This window comes from Lepeophtheirus salmonis, chromosome 14 (assembly GCF_016086655.4).
Source record: "Lepeophtheirus salmonis chromosome 14, UVic_Lsal_1.4, whole genome shotgun sequence".
NCBI classification, from domain to species: Eukaryota; Metazoa; Arthropoda; class Copepoda; order Siphonostomatoida; family Caligidae; genus Lepeophtheirus; species Lepeophtheirus salmonis.
Genome location: NC_052144.2, coordinates 40,369,126 through 40,386,001, shown reverse-complemented (window position 1 = coordinate 40,386,001; position 16,876 = coordinate 40,369,126). Strand labels below are relative to the sequence as shown.

Below are 16,876 nucleotides of genomic sequence, written 5' to 3'. Positions count from 1 at the left end.
TTTAAAAAAAAACGATATCTTTGTCGACATTTCTTATCACATGTCGAAAAAAATAAGAATGCGAGATATACTTTTGGAAGTTATGTATGTATGCTTTCTTTTAATTCATTCTCTTTTTTAAGGCACTTATGAATAAAATTCACATGAATGAATTTTTATAGTAATATCTTTAAAGCAATTTATATTCAATGATCATCGTTTTTTTTCTTGCCAAAAAAAAAACTAGTTCAAAGCTTTTTTTCTTTCATAATGCTATCGAGATTTTAATATTTATGAGTTGTTTGAACTACTTAAGACTATAGTATGCCCTTGGCCAGAGAGTCAATATACCCCGATTAAAATGACTGTATGAGCTAGATATATCCCAAAATATTATCAATAACTTGGACTCAATGTAATAGATACTTTTGGATTTACATACCCATGAGTCTAAATGAACTCTATTTGGTTCAATAATTTTACTCAAATAACTCATGATGTCATGGAGGTATTCATTTACAGAAACACTTAATCAAAAAAACTGTTCTGGGAGTGTGTCTGCTCATACATCCTCATTTATTATTCTTATTTAACCTGTAAACACGAACATGACCATTAAAACCTTTCAGAAATAAAGATTTGAATCTTATAACTTGCATATATATATTTTGGCTTATATGCCTCAATAAGTAATTCATTAACTGCTTTGAATATGCAATATATTTAGACTGGTATTAATCCTCTTGTCTCTATGCTATTGATATCTTATTTACAAAGTATTAGTGAGCACCGCTCAAAATTCTGGTGCCAAAGAGTAATCATTGTTTTAAATAACGAGTGAAAGCGTGCTCATTATTTTAGAAAAAAGATAAAATCGCTTGAATTTTCGCTCATGAATATAGTTTGTATTACTTTTTCTATTTCGACCTCCTATGAAATAACATCAAAAAATTTGAGAGATAAAGAATACTTTAAAAGATTGCAAGAATTGATGATTGAAATTATGTCTCAAGATAAGGTAGAATATTTTTTCAATGCTGTATCAGTGATTATCTACTGTTTAGGGGGACGAGTTTACCTCTCATGGAGCTGGCCACTTTAAAAAGACTCAGATATTGGTACTTTCAGAAATACTACCAGCTTCTTCCCTGTCTGAGATACCGAAATCTTTATTTTTTGTAAAAGAATTTTCCTACTCAAATAAGATTTTCATAATAAGTTCAAAAACTTGAGAAACCGATGCTCAAGCTCAAGGTAACTATCATGTATAACTGCGTGATGCTCCACAAAACCTCGTAAATATATGTGCCCTAAGACATTGGCTTCCAAACTTTTGTGCCGAGGCACACTAAAAAAAAAAAAAATTCTTGACACACCTGAAGAAAAATTTCTTCAAAATATTAATATTATATTTCATCAATATTTACAAATATATTTGTATATGGTATGAGGTGTTATTATTATACCTAAGCAATTCCTCCTTGCAAAATATACGGAAGAACCCGTAAACTCGGAGTGATTATCTGTTTTTTATCGTTGTTGATATCCCCTTGCATGACCAGTGAGTCGATGGCTTGTACAACTCTCCTTTCGATTCCTAACATAATCAAAAGTATCTCCTTCCTCTTCGTTGTCAGTGGCAAAGGAAATAAAACAATCGTTCCCTTTTCTTTCTTGAGAGACGAATCAAGAATTCCTTCGATTGCCTCTGTTCAATTTCCTTTAAACGCTCAATACCTAATTTAATTTATTTGTGTTATTATAAGGTATTTCAAATAATGTATGGTTGTCATAAATCGTAAGGCAGACTTAAACTTGCAATATGCTGAATTAAATTGCTATTATAAAGAGTTGTCGAATTCAAACGCACCAACAAATGCAAAAAAAGGAGCGCTGGTAATTTTTAATTTAGTAGGATCGTACTCACAAAATTAGTAACTGAGCAGGAGCGGGCTCAGGATTTCTTGAAGGGACTAATGCTCTGCTAATTTATCGACTTCATTACATATATTTAGTCTCAGAACTTTATTAAGCAACCTGCCATTGCCTATTTATTACTAAAACCTCCCTGTAGTATTGTTATTTAAGCCATAGAACATAAAAATTACCCTTAAAATTTTCAATCGCTCGGCCTAGTTTAAAAAAAAAAAAAAAAGATTAATTACGTTATTTTGAAAAATTATATAATTATATTTAAATTAGAAGCTTGTTCTAGTATTGCTGTCAAGGGAGGAGTTTTTGATAAATAAATGTTGATATTAATCTGATAAATTAAAACCCTAAAAAAGTATTGCCATAATTTGTCAAATCTCTTTGTAAGAGCTTTAAATTTGAATTATACAATTTATCACTCACAAGACATTATGATGCATACGCTATTTTGTGTACAGGTTGAAATGTCTGTACAAACTACAACATTTATAAAACAATTATACAAGTGAAAATATCTTCGTATTAAAATGTATTATTTAATTACAATATTTGTCATTCTAATAACCAACTACTAATTGATGCTATCATTTCATTTTGATAATTAAAAATTATATGATTATATTTTGAAAGCCGAAACAGGCCTTATTCTAGAAATTGTTGCGCGCCAGAAGACCCCAGGTGAGATTGACAATTCCCTAAGGATCAGTCAAACGGCCGTGTATGGCGTTAAAAGACAATTTTAAGCCAAATGAACATTCGCAAGAAAGTCTTGGCAAAGATAGAAATGAATGGTAAGAATAAATGCCATGGTTATGCATTTAAAAAACCACATAGGTGGAAATTCAGTACTGGAGGTCGTCGTTGAGGCTGAGAGAGACCATATTGAATAAAAAATGTCGACTTCAGATGTAATTTACTGGAAATAAGCTTAATTATGTACTCACTGCCTTCACGAACAAGTTTTTAATCAACTTTGAAAAACAATATTCAGTGTAAAATTAACTATGAAACATGGGGTATTTATAGAGCGTGACCGGAATTCACGCCCTGTGTAGTTTCGCCCTCATACATAAATTATAGCATAAATGTATCTTCCACATACACTTTAAGGTTTTTCTTTACTTCAACTTGAAGTTCTTTGTAATTAATTATGAAATTATGGCATTTGAGTAATTAATATGAAATAATTATTGTTTCTGATAATAATGAATTCAAACTGTTTACTATGTTATTTTTTAAAATATATTAAACTTGAATTAAATGCACTTATTTTACAATACTGAATGCAATAGGCATTACAAATGACTTAAATTGGGGGAGACTAATTCTAAATATTAAATTATATGTAGAAGATCCGTTTATGACATAATATATGTATGATGGCGAAACTTCCCAAGGCAGAACTTCCCAGGGCGAAACTGCCCGGGGTGTAACATCCTAGAACCTTTATAGATTATTCCTTACATTTGGTAATACATTAACAATCTGACCCTGAGGCACCAAATTAATGATATAGCATCTTTTGAGCCTTTTAAATTTATATTTATTGCGTTTACAATACAGCATCCTATATGGTCACCCCCTGATGGCAGGTCTAAAATATCCCAGTTTATTAAGGAAGGTTTAAATACTTGAGAGTACATTTATATTTTGATAAATACCATTGAAGCAGTATCACATACAAAAATAGCAATAATATTTACCCCTAACTTGAAATAGTAAGTTTGAAAGATAAGCTAGCTTATATAGCCATGTTGCTTTAAGATAGTATTGATAAACTTTGTTTTTATTACAACTAAACATGGAATGTAAAACATTTTATACATCTTTTGGGTGTACTTTTATATACTGACAATATCTATACTGTGTAGTTATTATGTTTGATGTAATATTTCTTATTTTTTCTTCGAAGGAAATTAGAAATGAGATATGTGAAATCACGTTGTGTAATCATACAAGACATATGTTATATGTGGTAGAAAACTCCTTATAACAGATTAATGTGAGTCTTAAGTTAAACTTTTTCTCGTTCAAACACATTATTTAATCAACCTTTAGATGATTACTAACTTTTTAGCAGGTAGGCTTTTTGATTATGTTTCGTCAGTGCAATGTAATATCATTACTCTTTATCATAATATGTAGAATGGTTTTTTTAAAAGAAACCACTTCAAATATTAACCCTTTATTTTTTTTCTTGAGGTGTTTAGAAAACCCAGTTAGTATAAAAGTATGGATTTTTAACTCTATATTTATTTTTCCTGCATTTTTCTTGTATATTTTTGAAATTTTTATCAAATTGCTCATTGTTTTGGTTCTATCTGATTGAAGTTTTTCGAATACGAAATATCGGTTATTACATTATTATTAGACTTGTCTGTTGAAATGAATCAAGTAAAGAATGAACGAGGAAACAATAACAATAATATACATAAAACTCCTCTTGATCTACATTATTTCAAATTTGCACTTGCATCTAAATATATGTCTTCCGCCAATGGGATGACAATATTTGTTTTCTTATTATAATTATTCTACAAGAATTCATCCTTTTTGATTTTTTTTCTTTTTTCATCAAATATAAGATCAATATCCGGTGTGCATCAAAGTTTATTACTCCATTCCATTCTTTATAGTTTTTTATGTTCTTGGTAGGCCTTATGTATTCATTTCCCCAAATTTTTGTCCTATCGTAGGGTTATAGCTAATAACTATGATCCAATGGTTAAATCAATGAATAAATATTTGATTAAACACTTGTATACGGTCTATTAAGGTTGATATTTTACTTTTTAGCAGAGATTATACTTTTTTGAATATAATTTTCCATATAATTGTTATTCACTATTTTGTGTTAACTATAATTCTTAAATCATCCTTTTTTCCCCCCTTGCTTTCCCAAGGAAATGAAATGGTTTTTTTTCCACTATAGGAGTCATAAGTTAAGATTTATTTCAAAATGTTTGAAGTCCACTTAGGCATATAAACTCTTATAATATGTTTACACAGTTGTTAATATTTTTTTTTTTTTTAAATAGGAAGATGACGCCATTTTTTTAAAACTTATATGCTCAAACCGTCTAGTATGTCCTTGGCTCTTAACTGTATGGATCTCAGTGGGCCTTCCTTTTTGATGATGCTTAGACATAATGTCCAAAGAGAAAAAGTAGAATGAAAAAAAGTCCAACTTGCAAATGTCTAACGTACAAAACATAGAATGTTATTAATGTTTTTATACACTTCTTTGATGGTAAATTATTTTAAAAAAGTTTTTTTTCTTTTAGGATACAATTTAAATTTGAAATAAAATTTGGCATTTTTACTAGTTTTTTCAGATCTGTGGAATATTTTGTTGTAATGTTTATTTTTACACACTATCATTATGGTGTTTTAGTCATCACTCATCATCGGGAAGATATAACTTTTTGCAGATATACCTATATTTATGCCTTCATCTTAATCATGTTAATATTATTTTCATTGACGTGTCTATTAATTTTATTTATTTTTATAAAAGGCAATTTTGCAACTTTTTCCATAATAGTTTAATATTATTTTCTTCATTTCGATTTTGAGCTCAAAGGTTTTTCTTTGTTTGACCTTTTCTATTTTGCCTTTCTTCTTTTCTCATCCCTGAGTATATATTTCATTTTTGTGTGTATTTGTATAATTTGCAGCATTTGTTGTATTCTTAAACTGATTTCTGAGAATTTTAGCAATTTGTTGTTCCTTTTCCAGTGTAGTTGATAATCGTTTTGTGCTGATTAGGTATCTTTCTTAAAATTTATGTATTATGTATATCAGACTGGACCAAGTTATAGGGGCGAATTTTCAAACTTAATATTTTGGAACTAGGACCCCGAGATATTAAGAGGAATTGTTAATATAATATAAGAGGTGTCTTCAAAATGTAAGGTGACTTTGTATTTTTAGGAAAAAATATTTATTCATTCATCAATATTTATACTGTCCCCTTCAACGTAATCCCCCTCAGAACCAATACACTGGTGCCGACGCTTTTTCCCCATCTTCGAAGCACTTATCATAAACACTTTTCCGGTATAACCTTGAGCTCTTCAAGTGATGCATTCTTTATCTCCTCAAATATCTTGCAAATATCCGTCCTTTCATAGGTGTAAAATAATTTCATATAATCCCTAGACATGGTTGAGTCCTTGCCTTTGCATGCTTTTGTAAAATAAATATTATACGCTTGATTAACTTATCTTAATTGTTCATTATCTTGGTGTTCTTCAATGATTATCGCAGAAAACTATTATTTTCATAAATTGTTTTGCATTTTTCTAAACTTTGAAATCACATGAATATTTGCAATGAGTATTTGTAAATTTTTCGTGTTTCAAATGAGTATTATATCACAAATCTAAGTTTCTGACAGTCTTTTTAATTTAAATTAGTTAAAAAACCATCTGTGTACAAATCTGTTCAAAGATTTAACTTTTAAATTTGTTTCAGATCTTAGTATAAACAAAAGCCTCGTACATCTCATAGGAATGGAAAATTGGTGAGGAAGTGTTTCCGAAGCCTTCACTACGTAAATCTTTCTAAAAATTCCCTTTTTCTGTTCTATTTTTTAGTGCAATTGCAAATATTCATATTTTATCGACTACGGTTTTGAAAAAAAAATAGACTCAAGACTTTTCCGAAAATTGTAATCCTTTCCGTAAACTTCGCTTTCAGCTTTTTTTATAATTATGAATTACTTATTGTCTACGTATGTATATTGTGATCTGGTACTGGTGGTATTCCGCTTGTATCCTCTTTCTTCTTTAAAAAAAAATCTCAATATTTCTTTCGGTGGTCAATGAAGTTTTCATTTTTTTCATTTTTAGTCTGTGTAAATGATCTAGAAACAATTTTCAGTATAAATATATAATAAATTGTACTTTATGGAATATTCCTGTACTTGAAGGATGAAGATTTTCAACAAAGTCTTCAACGTAGCCTAACATTTTGATCCTAGGCTTTGGAGGTTTGCAAATTAGTAACCCTCCAGTCAGACTGAAATGGTCTGAATTATTCTTGTTTTCCATAGTCAATTACTTCTGCAGCATTTATTTCAAAAATGTTACAGTTAATCGTTATAAAATACATTCATTGGATGCATTTCATCATATTTTCGAAGGATGTTCTTGCTCTATGTATCTTTTGGCCAAAAAACTAGAGTTTGCATCATCTCCATAGTTTTTGTTTTGCTATTTTTTTAAAAGACTGATTTTAAATATTTTCATATTGGTTCTTCAAAAAACCTTCCATTGTTTCACAGGTCCAAAATCTTTTCAAGAGACATAAACTCTTTTCAAGAGACATTTGTGTAAATTTCATTGAGCTGACATGGGCTTTTAAAAGTTTATGTCAGTCGGAAATATATATATCAATTTATATCGAGAATTCACATTGGCCAAATTTAAATTATTTATAAATTAGGTCAAAAAGACCCAAGAGTTCCATAACAGTGCTTAGTTTTAGATAAACAAAGTTGAGGCAAACAAATTTCTAAAAACTGAATTTAAATTGCAGTTCAGATCAAAAAGTTTTTTCGTTGTGGGGAGAATCACTGATTTTTCATGGATCATTCAGACGACCGTAGAATCGGTAAATGTACATCATATGTATGGTGCATTTGTAGCTATTGATTTTTCAAAAGCATTTGACTCTATCAGGCACTTTTTGTTATGAAGACTGTTAAGAAAATCTTGTCTAAGGAGTTTTATAATCCGATTAGGGCTTTGCTTTTTAATGGAACTTTAACAATATCTATAGGTGGGTTAGAGAGTAAATCAATTAAATTGAAGAGAAGTTGCTGGCAGGGATACCCGGGCTTCTCCTTTACTTTTCGTTGCAGCTATTGAAGAACTATTTAAAGAAAGATCAACTGATTTAAATATTGTTTTTTTTTCTTAACACAAAACATCCAACATTAATTTTAAATTGTCTCACAAAATCATAATTGAAATAAAATTATTTAAAAAACTTGATTTTTTGTTCATTAATTCTTTAATTTCAGAACTTTTTTTTTTTTTTACCAGAGTGATTCACTAAGCCCCTTTGTATAGTTAAAATACAGGAGTCGTCTATATATATAATATATAAAATATTTGTATCATTTTATTTATTTTTTACTGACTATTACTAACGTTAGCAATAGGACTCGGTTCTCTGCCAAACCTATAAAAAAATAAAAATCCAATACCTCCACAACAATTTTGACGTCTTCATCTTATTGGAGTTTTTTAGCCATATTTGAATAGGATGGATTTTTATGTGTGTAAGGAATTGGTGAGTTAGTCTTATTATGGTTCAAAGAGGAACATATTTCTAATTATAATGACCAAAGGGATGATTAAACTTCAAAACTTGTCTATTGACAAGATTGACTTAATTCTAGAGTTATTTAAAACATTAATAAAATAATTTGAAGGAAAATATATGATACGAGTACATCCTAATACTTTATATTATCATAATATATATATATATATCAGTACAAATGTTACTGTGTCATGACAACTTTTAAGCATGCATCTTCATCAAAATATTAATTATATACAAAAGAAAATACAAATAGAACGACAAGACCATAAGTAAGAAGTGATTCTTAAACTGATTCTAAAATTGTTTTTTTTATTGTTCAGACAGACTTGCACTGATTAAGTATATGTAAACATTATTGTATTACAATTACAATATCTAACTTAGGAATTGTCTTTGAATTCCATGGGCATATTGTATATTTCCTTATCTAGGAGCAATCAAACCTACTTTTATTGAGTTCATGATAATAATTTCTCCAGAGTGATGATTAAAATTCATTCCCACAAACAAATTTTGAATTTAGGAGAAGAAAAAAAATCATTCCATATCAGAGGAAAGTTTTAGACATACCATTGCCTCCAACACTTTGGCTGGCAAGGCTATTACATCAGTATTTTGGTATGTGCATGTGATATATTAATAGATATCTTCAAAAGGGGCAAGACTATCAACAGCTATTATTATTAAATAGCATTGTTGGAGCGTTTAAAGTATGAAATCATGAAAATAACTGCCCAGAAGAAAAAAGGTGTTCCTTCATTGTTATACAAATAACTGAAAACGTTGACAAAATTGTATTGATTAGGCTATCAATTGCTCCCACATATACCATATTCTACAGATCTCCCCCAGTGACTTTTGTTGAGGTGCTGACCTTAAAAAATGCTCACTAGAAATAAAATCAGAGGTAATTAAAAAAAAAAGAAGGCTACATTGAGACTATAGAGAAATCATACATAAAATCATGAGCCCTATAATCATTGTATTGTCTTCGAAATTAACTCCTTTCTTAAAAAATTGAATGTGTTTTTGTATATTATCCTAAGAACTTTTCAGTCGACATGTATGTCGTTTATCAAAGTTAACATATTCTTTATCCTCACTGCAATTTAGGCAATATTCCCATCATTAATAATGATAAACAGTTTTCGAATATAAAAAAAAAACCCCATGTACAATAAATATATGTACATATTGTATATGGTTCTTTAATAGGACCAATAATGAATTGAATAATATATTTGAATGACGTTTAACGAAGGAGATTTCCCTTATCAACAGCATTTTGTACTAACGTCTGTTTTGATATAATACATTCTTATTATCGTTAAAGACAAATGGGTTGGTGTCCTCCTTTCTATTGAACAAATAATAATATATTTTTTAATATATTAATATGATTATATTTGTATGTTTAAGGCACTCACAAAATATTAATATGATTAGGGCTCTAATGTGCATCACTATCATTAATATTACTTAGTTTGAATATTTATTATGAATACTAATCATCTCCTCCTTTTTTTACGGATTTTTATTGTTAATAAAATATACAAATTTACTTCAATCTAAAAAATTTTAAATGTCATATTTTTCGGAGAAAAAAATCCATTTCTATTTTTTTAACTTTTAACTTTTATTCGTTCAAATTTAGTCTCTACTGAAAAATTTAAATTAAAAAAAAATTTTTTTTTTTGCCTCTTCTAAAAATCACTTATTTGTCAAATTTTACATTTATAAAAAAAATATAAATAAATTTTATGTCAAAATTTTCTAAAAAACCCAGCCTCATCATTTCCCCTCCTCCCAACTTACAAATACCTTCCAGCGCCGGTGGAGTGCATACGAGGGTGGTTTGATGAAAAATACACACTAATTATATTTTGACCCGACTAATAAATTGTTTCAATTGAAAAATGTTCATTAATACGAGCTTCAGTTTATATAGTCCATGAATGATATTTATTACTATTTAACGGTGGAGTCTGTTTTCCTGAGGGGGTATCATTTTTGTGGACATATTTCCAATAATTTCTATAAAGACAGCTGTTATTGTCAAATTTGTCAAAACTTGGAATTATGAAGTAAGATGTTGAATTTTCAAACAATTGATTCCATATTTTTTTTAGTCACAATTCAAAATACATTAACAACATATTTAGTTCGAAGGTGTCAAGTTTTAACATGGTTGAAAATGCAGAATTTTATGTTTCGTCTTATAATAAAAGTAAACAAATAGTTTTCCATTCGAGGTCAGTATAAATATAGTTTAGTTTGAATAAAAAGTATTTCAAATGATAAGTAAATATTAGTGTCTCTTATATAAAATTAATAAACATTTCAAAAATTGAATAATATACGCAAGTAAGTAGATTGTACATACTTATTTTAACCTTCCGTTAATGAGCTGGGATATTATACAGCCCAAAATTTATTAAATGATTTTAAAAACCTTAAACTACATTTTATCGCTAATACTTTTCAGTATGGGTGTAAAACATTCAATCAAATTATGTACGATTCATTATTTATATTGATAATACCTTGCTTAGGAGTTATTCGTATATTAAGCAATTTTTTTGTCGAGGTTTAGTAAATTCAATTAACTCCTTTGCTTAAAAGTCTTTTCTAGTTTTTCTTTTTGATTACTTAGATTTTTTATACAAAATACATAAAAAAATGAAGGAATAGTTAAAACCGTAAATAAAATAAAATAAATAAATAAGTGGACTGAAGCATTCAAATTGTGGAGAGTGCTTCAAATATTTTTTTTCTATAAATTGCAACATTGAAATAATTATAATATTTTTTTAAATATACAGCTGTAGGAATGCGTTGAAGAAAAAAGAAAAAATCATAACACATATTAGGCTAAGACAAGGTTATGGAAGTAATGAACTAATTAATAAGTTCTGAAATAATGAAACAAAAGAATAAATTATGAAGAAGTAAATCGAACAATTTAAAAAAGGATGCTATCAGGGAATAAAGTTAGTTAGCTTTAGTCAAAGTTCAGGATATGAAACAAGTGAATAGGACACTGATGAAGTTGTTAATTATTACCAAAAAATGTACAGTTGCCAAGACTGCGTACTAATTGTTAAAGGTAAAAAATGTAAACTTTATAATTAATTATATTCTTGTTAATCCTACAGCATTGTCAGTTAGAGAAACTGAGAATCCTTCTCAGAGAAAAAAATTGTACATGCAACAATAAGATATGGTAAAAAAAGTAAATTCTTTAGACTTATGATGTTTTGGTTTGAAATATATCAATTTTAAACTAATGAACTTACCCCAATCATAAAATAACTACTTGAATGGCTCCTTATTGATTGATAAGTTACATTTTTTCAAATATCAATGACAGTTTGCTTATTACAATACGAAAAAAAGGAAAAGATTAAGGTTCATTAAGAATTTAAGACCAATCACTCTTCAAAATACTTTATGGAATGGTTTTCCATATGGAATTGTGAAAAAACTCAAGAAAACCTTGCAGGATACAGTGCATATTTTTGTTGAAAACATAGTTCAACATACAAGATATTAGAAGAAAACATTAAACCATTATAAATATATAGCTAAAATATGACATTAAAAAGTAGACTTAATTAATTAACTTCTACTATTATTATCGAACAGTAACTTCCATATACTGTACAATGTACATCATCTCAAATTTAATTATCCAAAAAAAGGATGATTAGAAAAGTATTAAAGAACCTTTAGATCTGTAATACACATATCGAGATTTCTCATACACTTAAACAATAAATTACAGGGTGTCCACGATAAATTGGAACTACTTTAAACTTCATCCAGATCCATAATGTGGATATTCGGGGTTAAATCATACTAATATAAAAGGTTGCGGGGAACAATACACTATAACTTCCACCACAATTGTTTTGACAACAAACAAAAGTCATCATGGAACAAGCAAGGAGAGACGCCATCCTCGAATTGGCTCGCGCGGGACACAAGCCCTCTGCTATCTACAAGCTTCTTAACTACCCCAAGACCACGGTGTACCGGGTCTTTAATGCCTGGGAGGCTTAGGGGAAGGTCTGCTGCAATCCCCACAACGTGAAAAGTGACCGAATCCGCACTCCCCTCTTCCTTGAAGGCCTCCGGAAGTCTATCAAGGCTTCGCCGGGGACTTCCTTGTCCAGGTTGCCCAAGAACCGTGGAGTGAGCAAGCAGCTGGTCTCCAAGGCTGTGAATGAGAACCTCGGGTACAGGTCATACCGAATGGCCAAACAACATATCCTCACGGCATCCATGAAGGCCACCAGGCTCACCAACGGTAAGCGTCTCCAGAATGACCTGAAGAGCCATGGAGGAAGAATCATCTTCTTCTCCTACGAGAAGAACTGGACTGTCGACAGAAGCTATAACGTCCAGAATGACAGGTGGCTTGCCAAGGAGAGAGAAAAGGCCCCTGCGGTCTTCACCACAAAGTTCCCGGCCTCCGTGATGACCCTGGGTGTCATTTGCAGCGCCGGTGAGGTGATGCCTCCTTTCTTCTTCAATCCCAAGGAAAGGGTTAACGCGATAAGGTACTGCGAAGTCATGGAGGAGTTCGTCATCCCCTGGATGAACGATACGGCCGCTGGGAGGGAGTTCATATTCCAACAAGACTCAGCGCCTGCACACATCGCCATGAGGACCACTAACCTCTTCAACTCCCACGACATCACTTTCTGGGATCGCAACACCTGGCCCTTCAACTCACCCGACCTCAATCCGTGTGATTACTACTGGTAGGGGAAGTTGGAGAGGGAGGTGTGCAAGGTCAGCCACAAGGGCATAGCGGCCCTGAAGGGCTCCATTACGATGGAGTGGAATGCTGTCGATTCCGCAGAAGTCATCAGGGCATGCAAATCTTTTAGGGGCAGGATGGAGAAGATGGTGGCTGCTGAGGGAGGACATGTTGAATAAATTTATTGTTTAATATCATGTCTAACTTTTTCATATGAACAAATACACTCCAAATTCCTTTTTTATCAAGCAGGTTGAATTTTAAGATAGTTCCAATTTATCGTGGACACCCTGTAGTCCCAATATTAAACTATGTATTTACGCGAAAAAACACATATTTTCCTTTGTAAACATTCCCCACTTTCCTGCATAATTTCAATACCAGCTTCTTGAATCAGTTCTTGCTCGTGGTCAGTTTCTTCATACCTGATCAAAGAATTGTCCCCATATGGAGACACTATTATAGGGCACACAAGTCGACATGTTCAACTTGGGACTATATATCTATGAATATAACAAGAAAGGATAATGCAAAAGATTTGGAAGGAAAGGAGAAATGAAGATTTTTATTTTTCCATCTATTTTTGTTTCATAAGAAAGAAAGGGATTGTTACAATAAATTTTGCCACTTTTTCTTAAAAAATTCACAAAAACCGAACAAATTATTATTGCTTAGAATCTCTAGTTTAATTTACATGGATATTAAATAACAGATAGTGCATCAATGAAGCCGATATAGCCACACAAATATGACAAAGGGTGGAATTGTATTATATGAAATAATTTATATTTTTGTTGGTATGACTATGTTCTTATCCGGCTAATTTGAAATGAAGTTCTTAATTAATAATAGTGCTCAATTCTTTGACAGGATGTTGATAAGTTTTATTAATATTGTGATGAGTTCTCCGATTTCATTTTCATATGTTAGCAATATCTCTGAGATCCGACTTTCAGAACATGGAAATGAAACATTTCGCGATGTGGATGTGGAAGAAGAACAAAGAATTACAATTTTCTTCAAAAATGGATGTTCTTGTTTTCTGGGACCTTTTGGTACTTTTGGAAATAAAAATCCTTGGTTTAATTAGTTTAGCTACGAAAACGTTTCTTATCGTCGAGATCAATGCATACAAATATCTTCTATTTCTCCAATTGAGTCATAAAGTCTATGTATTAGGACATTTTGCTGCCCTTGATAAGGAATATCAAAGGATCAAATTCCAAATTAGTGGACGGGGAGTTTGTTTGACGACTTTTTCTATCTTTCGACTCTGTGAAGATCTATAGTTCAGAGATTATATATACTTATTCTCTAAGGAATGGGTTCAAACATAGTCATCATAAATTGACTGGAAATACAAGACATAAATGAAAAAAGAGAAGGTATAAAACTTTTTCTGGAGAACCTAATGAAGGATCATGGTATTTTTGGGCCATGAAGTCTTGCATTTCATTATGATCTCAAAGTCATACGTTTTCCAAGTCATTGGAATAGAGAAGTTGTATATAATAAATATAAACAAATATGTTGAGATCAAGGATACGATGAATATTGTAATAGACACACTTTCATTCGTCATTGGAAATCTGTGCGTCTCGAGTTGGACATAATGGGAAGGCGCAGCGATATTTGATATATATTTTATGATCATTTTCTAGAATTGGCCTAATTGTTCAGATAATCTCTACAAACTAACCCTTTGGTTGATTAGACATTGAATATTAATGAAAGTATTAAGGAGAATTTGCACTATGTCCAAACTGAGCATTGAGATTAAAATTTGAGGGTTGACTACGCCAACTATGGACTCTTTTGAAGCTAAATCAATTTGTTACAGGCCAACAAAATTGGGAATAAACTCATTTTATTTCTCTTTATAAAGGTAATCTTTTTGCTATTGAGAATGAAGGATTATGAACGTCGAAAATATATATGTTTGATGAGGCTGAACAGGTCTAAATAATCTTATTCTAGAATATTTATAGGAAACATATAAGAAAGGGTCAAATTATGTAAATCTCTCTCATAGCATGAACTACAGAGTATAAGTTCAATTCTGCACCTTGAAATTCAATATGATAATTGTGGGGAAGAAAGTTTTAATAGGTTTTTCAATTTTTCCACTTTGATTTTCCATTAGTGAGGCCAGAATATAAATTACATTTTAATGACATTTGTGGCATACATGGTTATTTGTAATGCATTTGATGAAATTTCTATTTGCTTTCTTGCTGAAAATCCTTCAATGTTTTTACCAGACCACAGCTTCGGTGTCATTTCAAAATCATATTATAATCAGAAAAAAAACTGATTGTGTTGAAGATTTAGTGGGAGAAGTCGAAAATGTATCTAATTAATTTTGTGTGATATCTTCCCAGAAGAGCGGATGCCCACTAATTCAGTGGTATATTTGGAAGACAATTATTTCCGCCCTCTAAAAGGAATAAAAAATTATCACACATCTACCTTCATATCTGTTTTTCCTGTAGTTTTAAATGTTAAAAAATGGTACACTAGATATTTCTATAAATTTATTAAAACCTGGAATTCCGTACTCTTCTATCTATTCCTGAAAAATATTTTTGCGACAAAAAATAAATTACCTGAGGAAAAAAGAGAATATCTAATGAAGAATGTCGTTCCTTTGGTTTATTTTAATGAAAAAAAGAAGCTTTTGCTAAAGTCTATAAAAAATCAAACTATCTGACATAAAATTAGTTAATATTCCTTCTTCTCAAGTTAACGATTTTGTGTGTCCATCTACTTCAAACCATAACAATTTCGTTCACTTTTTCTCGTACAACATCTATCAATTTAACCGAAGATAGTCAATCAATTTTATTTTTACCAACGAATTATTCGGTAAAAGATACTTCCTCGTCATCTTTGAGTAACTTTTTAGAAGGTATAAATTGTCATTTTCGTAGCTTCATTTTTGAAAAATTTAATCTACTTATTTTCTATTATAAGGCACACAATATAACTTTGATACGGATTTCACTACATTTTTTGATCCGAATCAACAAGTTCCAAATGAACTATTAGAAAAAAATGTGTTTAAATCCCGAGGAATAAAAAAATAAATAGCTTTTTATGTGATGGATGTAACTTGCACAGTAAATATTTGAAAAAGGAAATAATAAAAAAGTAGATATTGCACACATTGCATAAAAAAACACATAGCAAGAAATTTTTCAAGAAATTTATATCTACAAAATACAATTCATAATCTATACAAGAAATATAAAGATTATTATTGGTTGAGTGTTTTTTGTTGACTACCTCCTGCATTCATAATAATTGTTATGGATAAGAACACATTATAAAGTGTATGTTGGGATATTTATGTTATACTTGTATGAACAATTTTAGTTGTTAATAAACCAAATATTGATTTTAGTTTATTATTCAATTTATGAATAATTTTGTTTTATTATTGATATATCATCCATATTGCGATGTAAATAAATAATTTTATTCCGTATTTTAGTCTAGATCAATTTATTTATATACATAAAAAGTTGGAAAAATTTGAATTAATAATTTCCTTATTTCTTGTATTCAATTCCATAATATTAAGTTTTGTAAATAGTAACCCAACATGACTACTATTTACTTTTAAAATTGAGCCGAAATACTTTACTAACTAATTGATAATAATAAAATAGTTATCTTTTTCAATAAAACAGCTAAATCAAATTGATAGGGAATATAATAGTGTATAATAATAAATATCGTATTGTCTAAACTAAAGGTACCTCTGAATCAATAAAATTGATAATATTTTCCTTTAAAATTATAAGACTATCTACTTGTAATATTCACAATCCTTCGGCAATGTGATCCTCCCATTTAAGTAAT

At 30.1% G+C, this 16,876-nt stretch overlaps 1 protein-coding gene across 1 annotated transcript in view; it reads right to left on the bottom strand.

Annotated features, from left to right (window-relative positions):
- The window catches only part of LOC121129864 (uncharacterized), a 279,636-nt gene that overhangs the window by 104,642 nt on the left and 158,118 nt on the right, over nt 1–16,876 (bottom strand). The gene's annotated exons all lie outside the window — the stretch shown is intronic.